Below are 8,504 nucleotides of genomic sequence, written 5' to 3'. Positions count from 1 at the left end.
GTTTTTCGAGACAGGGTTTCTCAGTATAGCCCTGGCTGTCCTGGAAATCACTCTGTAGACCAGGCTGGCCTCGAACTCAGAAATCCACCTGCCTCTGCCTCCCAAGTGCTGGGATTAAAAGCATGCGCCCGGCAATATACATCTCATAAGTGCTGTAGTACCACAGTCTATATAGTATTGTTTTACTTTCAAAAATCAGTTTTATTATTTTTGCCCTGTATTTTCTATGTTTTACACATCAACAACTTTGAGAACTATATTCAGAATTGTCATTGCCATCTGATTCATACTGAAGGAGAAAGGCTGGCCTCTGGATCCTTAGCCTATCTTGCCTCCTCCTTAGTCACCATGTCTCCTCCTCACAACCTATGATTAGGCCTCTTGTGCTCCCCAGGCCTTTTCATCTGTCGTCACATTCTCCTTCCCACAAGGTGTCTGAGCATCATACAGTTACTTGTAGTTTTAGTTCTGGGTATCAGAGAGCCCAAGATACTGGACATATACCAACAGCCTATGCTGGATGTGGAACACTGCTCATGTTGTAACGATGAGACAAAGTCCAGAATGCAGGGGCTGACGGGAAGGCTCGGTGGGTAAAAAGCACTGGCCTGCATTCAATCCCAGAGTCCATGGTGAAGGGAGAGAATCTACTCTTAAAAGTATTCCCAAAGCTCCATGGCCCAAAAGTGCCCATATACATACAAACCACATACACACACACACAGACACATCACACACTAATAACACAAATGAAAAAAAAAAGTTAACGTAAAGCAGAATGCAAAGGTACTGTATCAACTGTGTGAAAACCAGGCAGCTAAGACTGGAAGTAAATGCAGCAGTCTTAAAGCATTAGTTACAAACTGCTGAGCTTGTGAGTGAGTTCAGCACCGTCTCCACACTGTTGTAATAGAGCGAGAGAACCCAAGGCTGAAGGACAGTAAGGGGTGAAGGATGCAGAAAATATCACTGGATGCTTGGCTTCTGGGAAATGGGGAATAAGTCTGCAGAAGTGGAGGAGGACTAGGAGGAGGTGGAGGAGGTGATGGTGGAGGAGGAAGAAGAGGAGGCCACCCCACACCCCTATCATAACCTGAACTCCTGAGACAACACTGTCTCAAGGCCAAACTGCCAAGCTCCATTTGTGATTACCATCTTCTGTTTTCCTTGCCTCATCTTATAAAATTGTGGTGAACTATATGTAAGCCTAAACTTACCATTTTACCCATTTTCATGTATACGAAGTGATGGGTATTAAATGAATTCACATGTGACATCCATCACCACCACCCGTGTACAGTTCTATTTTCATTTTCAGAACATTTAAACTATCCCTAATAAAAAGTCTGTATCTACAGCACAATACTTGACTCACTCCCCCAGCTCATGGCAAGTGCCTTTTTTTATTATTATTTTTATTTTATGCATATGAGTACACTGTAGCTGCCTTCAGACACACCAGAAGAGGGCATCTGATCCCATTACAGATGGTTGTGAGCTACCATGTGGTTGCTGGGAATTGAACTCAGAATCTCTGGAAGAGCAGTCAGTGCTCTTAACGTCTGAGCCACCTCTCCAGGCTGTGCAAGTGCCTTTCTTTGTCCTCTAGTTTCTGAGAACTCAAAGTGCCCACTGTAAGTGTAACGACAGGCAACTTTCCCTTGTATTGGCCCATTCCACTCAGTTTAGCCATTCCCATCTCAGCTTCCCTCCTCTATCAATACCCCACTGTTCTGCACATAGCTATCCATTCATCTACTGATGGATACTGAATAGCTTCTATCTTTGCACTACTGTGAAAGATGCTGCTATGGACATTGGTGTGTGAGCATTGTTGTAAGTCCCCGGTTTCTGCTCTTCCAGCTTTATTACCTAGGAATAGAATGGCTAGATATATAATTCTATAGCAATCATCTACTATAATGGCATCATTTTATTTTCCCATCCACAATGCAGAAAGGCTCTGATTTCTCCACAGCTTTGTCAGTGCTTATGTTACATTAGCCCAACCTGTCCGATATTTTTATCAAACCTCATCAATATTCTCAATTTTTTTTTCCCTTGACACACCTTCCTGAAAATACCAGTCCTGGGAAAGTTTAACTAGTCTTTATCTACTTTAGGTTGCTAAGTGCTGAAAGAGAAATGTCAAACAAGCACACAGAGGAAAGCTTCTACAAATTCATGGTCTCCATCGGTCACTCTATGCGATACTGGCTTCTATGGGAAATCCTGGCTCTTACTCCTGAAGGATAATCTCGTTCTTCACACTAGGAAAACTAAGCCCATCTTCTTTCCTTCCCACCCCCACACATGATCCTTCATCTTTTTTTTTTTTTTTTTTTTGGTTTTTTGAGACAAGGTTTCTCTGTGTAGCCCTGGCTGTCCTAGAACTCACTCTGTAGACCAGGCTGGCCTCAAACTCAGAAATCCGCCTGCCTCTGCCTCCCAAGTGCTGGGATTAAAGGCGTGTGCCACCACTGCCCGGCTTTTTAGCTTTTTTTTTTTTTAATCCTTCATCTTTAGATATCCTTATCTCTCATTCCTCAATGCAAAGATGTTCACTGTCCTGGTTTCCTATCTGTTGTGACAAAACACTCAGACCAAAAGCAACTTCAAGGAGGAAAGGATTTACCTGGCTACATTTTCAGGTCACAGTATGACATTAAGAGAAGTCAGCACAAGAATTTAAGCAGGAAATAGGAACACTGCTTGCTGGCTTCTTTTCTAGGTGCTTGCTTAGCTACCTTCCTTATACAGCTCACCAGCCTAGGGATGGCGACGCCTGAAGTGGGCTGAGCCCTCCTGCATCAATTAATAATCAAAACAATCATTCACCCACAGTCATACCCACAGACCTAGTTGACCTAGGCAATTCCTCAGTTGGGGCTCTTCTCTGAGATGACTCTAGGCTATGACAAGTGGACAATTAAAACTAACCAGGACATTCATCCTCTTGACCAAGGTCAGCCCCTTTACTTGTCGTCTAGGTCCTATTCTCTAGTTCTTCATTTTCTTTTCCATACGCACATAATCTTCCTCTCTATTGATATTTGGCCAAGCTCAAGACAGCCATGATAGCAAAAATAAGGATATAGGCCTGGGAGTATAACCCAGTGATAAGACAAGAAAATATCCCCCTTTCTAGCTGTTTAGTCTAGTCCTTTCCAGCTGTTGTCTCCTTGGGCAGCATGTCTCTCACACACACTGCTCTGTTTTGGTCAATGTACACAGACTAGCAATTAATGAGAATCTGAAAATGTCACATCTAACTGGATGACTTCCTGTTCTTACAGGTGACGTCAGGTCTCACCTGTTCACTCTTCCACAAAAGCTTTATCTTCACTGTGATGTCACACTGTCCTGCCTGCACTCTTGTCTAGCCCATCTTATTCATCATTCTTTCCGGGATCCTCCTCTTTTTTTTAAATGGGTATTTAAATGTTATCATTCCTGTGAACCCACTTTGACTCTCTGCCTCCTCTACAGCTTGCCACAGCTGATACACCTTGGTTCCAAAGATGGCTGCATCTCTGCGTGGCTGTTGGAGCAACACTGAAGTTGGAACAAACACAGGTGTGTGGCTGAGACTTTAGGTGTCCTTTAATTATAACCTGGACTTTTCCTACTTCCTCAGAAATAAGATATTACCTAAGATATTACCTGTAACAATAAAAAAGCTCCCTTCTTTGTTGCTAGGCATATTCATGTGACCAAGTTCTCATCATCAGGAGACAAATGGCATTCTACTCTGCTTCCAGGAATTCCTCTTCCTTGCCTCTTCCTATTTCGTGTGTATGTGCAGGCGCATGGATTTCACATATGTGTGAGGGGATCAGAGGATATCTTCATCAGTTCTCTCCTTCCACCCTGCTAAGAACCACCCCCCCTTCATTCCCACAGCTCTGCATACGCTAGGCTAGTCGGCCTGTGAGCTTCTGGGCCACTCTGCTGTCCCTACCTCCCATGTCACTGGATTACTGCTGGGATTATAGATCCAAGCCACAGCACCCAGGTTTTTGTGGGTTCTGCAGATCACACCTGCCAAGCCATCTAATAGCTGTCTTCTCTTTTAGACCAAGTGTTTTCCCTGAGAATTCATACATGTGAATTCTAATATGGAGCTATATCCTATCTCTACCTACTGAAGCCATTATTATGTGAGCTTCCTGTCATCTCAGTCAGTTAATTCTGTACTAACCTCAAGAATGTTATTGAATGGACAAGATGTAAGGTCAGCAGGTGTCTAGGTCCATACCTGTAACCCCAGCACTTAGAAGGGAGAAGGAGGAGGATCAGGGACTCAAGCTCAGCTGACCCTGAGTTCCACATCCTTCTGCCTCTAAGTGCTAACAGTCTGGTCATGAAACTCTTATTTGTTTCTTAAAAAAAAAAGTTGTTTTTTTTTTTTTTGACAGGGTCTCACTAGCATGGTGCTCCCTGTGCAGACCTTGAACTCACAGAGCTCTGCCTGCCTCTGCCACCTGTTCTGAGATGACAGATGTTCACCACCACAGCTGGCTTCCTGATGCACTTCTGTCTGGGTTTCTCTGTGAATATGCCCCTCCTCTTGGCAGGACAGTCTTTGCTGCTCATCAGCAAGGCTGACAACAAATCTTCAAGCCCTAAGCCTACACATCATTACAGAATAGGCCAGTGCTTTGTTTCTCTTGGTTCAAACTTTTGAGCAATCTTTTGTTTTGTTTTGTTTTGTTTTTTTGAGACAGGGTTTCTCTGTGTAGCCCTGGCTGTCCTGGAACTCACTCTGTAGACCAGGCTGGCCTCAAACTCAGAAATCTGCCAGTCTTTGCCTCCCAAGTGCTGGGATTAAAGGCGTGCACCACCACTGCCCATGGTTCAAACTTTTGAGACCTTTGGTTCATTAATAAGGTTTCAATGACTTGGGCCCTCTCCGAGTGGATAGCTCTCACTCAGGAGTTGAGATCAGTGTACATCCAATTGTCAATTGAACAACTTGTCTTGATTCATGCACCATTTCCCCCACTACCTTCTGGATTCCATGGTTATAGTCACCAACAAATAATATAGCAACACAGCCTGGCTTGGGTGTCATTCCTGACTCCTCCCCAATCATCTTACCACCACACAGTCCCCAGATCTGTAGCTGCTTGCTCTTTCCTTACTTCCTGGTCATCTCCCCCAAGCTTGCTGGCTTAGTGTAGGCACTCATGATACACTCCGAAGATCAAAGAACACAGCAGCACTGGCCACTGGAGCAGCTGCGGCCAGCTGGCGCCTACACAGCCTGTGCTCTGTGAAGCCCCCAGAAGGCTCATTCTGAATGCAGATCACTTGCTGTTTAATGTTTGTATTGCTTTCAGGCAGAGTTCAAACTCCTTTCCTTGGCACTCGAAATTCTCCACAGCCTGGTTCCTGCCTGCCTCTCTCAGTTCATCCTCTGATCGTTATTTTTTTTTTTTTTTTTTTTTTTTTTTTTTTTTTTTTTTTTTTTTTTGGTTTTTCGAGACAGGGTTTCTCTGTATAGCCCGGGCTGTCCTGGAACTCACTCTGTAGACCAGGCTGGCCTCGAACTCAGAAATCCGCCTGCCTCTGCCTCCCGAGTGCTGGGATTAAAGGCGTGCGCCACCACCGCCCGGCCCTCTGATCGTTATTAGCCTAAGGCTCTCAAGTCAGATGACCAATGCTTCCATTATGCTGCTGGCAATTAATTCCTTGACTCTGCACACCCAGGTCCTTCTGCCTGGGATGATGTTAGAGCATCCCAGGACAAATTTTCTCCCCAGTGGACTCAGACTTGGTGGTTGGGAAATCCTAAAAATCTAATACAACAGATCTCAAGGCAATGAAAATATGTTTGAGTTATAAATTCTCTGATATGCTGGGCAGTGGTGGCGCATGACTTTAATCCCAGCACTTGGGAGGCAGAGGCGGGCAGATTTCTGAGTTCGAGGCCAGCCTGGTCTACAGAGTGAGTTTCAGGACAGCCAGGGCTACACAGAGAAACCCTGTCTCAAAAAAACCAAATAAATAAATAAATTTTCCGATATTTAAAGTGTACCTAAAACTGCCCTCATTTAACAAAGTATGTGAGTATAGTCTTTTCTCTGAAGTAGATACTGAAGAAATGGTCATTCAGCATCTTAGCAAGTGTAAACAGATGTTTTTAGGCCTCTCAAACTTCTCACATCTAAAGGGCGAGGCTGTAAGCTGAAGTGTCAAATTAACAATGAATTGTCAGTGGAAAGAGGACAAACATCATGAGTGCCGCCATTTCTGCCCTGACTACAACAGAGGGATTGTTTTCTGGCTCTAAGGAAAGGACTGGTTTTGGATCATGTGGTCTATAAATGACACTAAGAAACAAACATACATGTGACCACAAAACTAAACTGGAACAGCCACTCATGTGACTTTTCACCCTAATTACCCTTCTTACTATAGAAATATAATTCAAACACACATAGCCTTAAACACAAGAATACAACTTACAGGTTGTTTCAATTCCTAAATAAAATATACTTTTAAAAAGGTAGCAACATGAGAAAGCCCCAACTTAAATGAAGAGAAAAAGAAAAATTCACAGCATCTATATGTAAAACACACCATCAACATGTAAAATGCACACTTGTGAACAAGCACTAGCGTAGAGTACACAAAGTCGCCATTGGTTATGTTAAGACAGTTTCTTAGTTCTGACACTGTTTGCACTTTAGGTGGGACCATTCTTTATTAAGTGAGATGTTCTGTATGTCATAGGATGTATCACGGAATCCCTGGCTGCTACTGACTAGGCTCTGGTAGTACAACCCATGACTCATGTGACTCCATGCCTTGCAAATGCCCCATAAATCAAAATCTCCTCACTTCACCCCTGCTTTAGGACTGTTAGAGGAGAATAGGAAAAGACTATAATTTAACTTTGTCATAATTTTTGCCCAATACTTATCGGAGGAGGAAGCACCTCGTAAAAGAAAACCTAATTGCCTCTGTGGTTTGCTCCCTCCTCTTCCTCCTCTTCTTCCTCCCCTTCCTCCTTCTCTTTCTTTTTCCCCCTCCTCCTTGTTTTGTTTTTCAAGACAGGTTTCTCTGTGTAACAGCGCACTGGCTGGCCTATACTCGATTTGTAGACCAGGCTGCCCTCGAACTCACAGAGGTCCACCTGCCTCTTCCTCCCAAATGTTTCTACTTAATTTTATTTGATGTGAAAAATTAGAAAAGCTGAAGAACATTGTCCTTTCTAATTTAGTACAGAGAACTGAGTTTTTCACCATTTCAAAGTCAGAACTGACCTCAGCATGAGACGTCTGAAATACTGCTTTAATTGCTTTACTTGGTCTGAGATATCAAAATATTATAACCCACAATGTACCCGTTTAAAATGTAAAATTACTGCTCCTCAAACAAACCCTTAAACCGGAACACTGAGAAAGCAATAGTAAGAACCAACACGGGATGTATATTATGAGACCAAAGTATGACTTTTTTTGTTGTTTTGGTTTTTGAGACAGGGTTTCTCTGTGTAGTCCTGGCTGTCCTGGAACTCAGTCTGTAGACCAGGCTGGCCTCAAACTAGAAATCCACCTGCCTCTGCCTCCCAAGTGCTGGGATTAAAGGTGTGCACCACCACTGCCCAGCCAAAGTATGACTTAAATAATACTTTCCAGGCTAAAATTTCACTGGATCTAAATTATTCCATTTTGCACTTTAGAATTTCTGTAGTAGTCTTTTTTTTTTTTTTAAGGGCCACTGGGCCTGCTCCTTTGCCAAAAATACGTTAAGTTGCTCTTGATTGATTCTCTTCACCAAAAGTGTTTTCTAATTTAGAAACTGAGACAAAAAAAAAAAAAAGACACACACACACGAACAGTTTCAAGTATCCCCACTCTGGCAAATCCCACAATCCCCGGGTGTTGGATGTACTTTGGCCTAAAAGTCAGAATTCTGCTATGCGGTCATTTTTGAATGACATTTTTACAAGTATGAACATATTGTTTAAATTTGTGTCTAATCAGTACTTAACAAGGAAGAGAACTTAAACTTTCACATATGGTATGTGTATATACGACTGTCAAGAAGTTCAGAACTGACATTTAATTTTTTTCTATTTTCAAAATACAGCCGGGCAGTGGTGGCGCACGCCTTTAATCCCAGCACTTGGGAGGCAGAGGCAGGCGGATTTCTGAGTTCGAGGCCAGCCTGGTCTACAGAGTGAGTTCCAGGACAGCCCGGGCTATACAGAGAAACCCTGTCTCGAAAAACAAAAAACAAAATCAAAATACAATAGGTTTGCAACAGCCTAATGTATGTATTTGCAACGTTTACTTCGTCTATCTCAAGTTCTCCCAAGTCAGAGAATTTGCAACAGTGCAGAGAAACGGAAACTCCTTACAGGGACTGCAGGGCTGAAGGATGAGAAATGTACAGCCATGCAAAGGGAAGCGGAAGGAGATGGCCTATAGGTGACAGAATGGTGAAGATATTCAACAATGCACAGCGCATACAGGGAAGGGTGAGATGGTTGT

Source organism: Grammomys surdaster, unplaced genomic scaffold (assembly GCF_004785775.1).
Source record: "Grammomys surdaster isolate TR1022 unplaced genomic scaffold, NIH_TR_1.0 100, whole genome shotgun sequence".
In the NCBI taxonomy this organism is placed as follows: Eukaryota; Metazoa; Chordata; class Mammalia; order Rodentia; family Muridae; genus Grammomys; species Grammomys surdaster.
The sequence above is the reverse complement of the archived record's forward strand: the minus strand, read 5'-3'. Positions refer to the sequence as shown.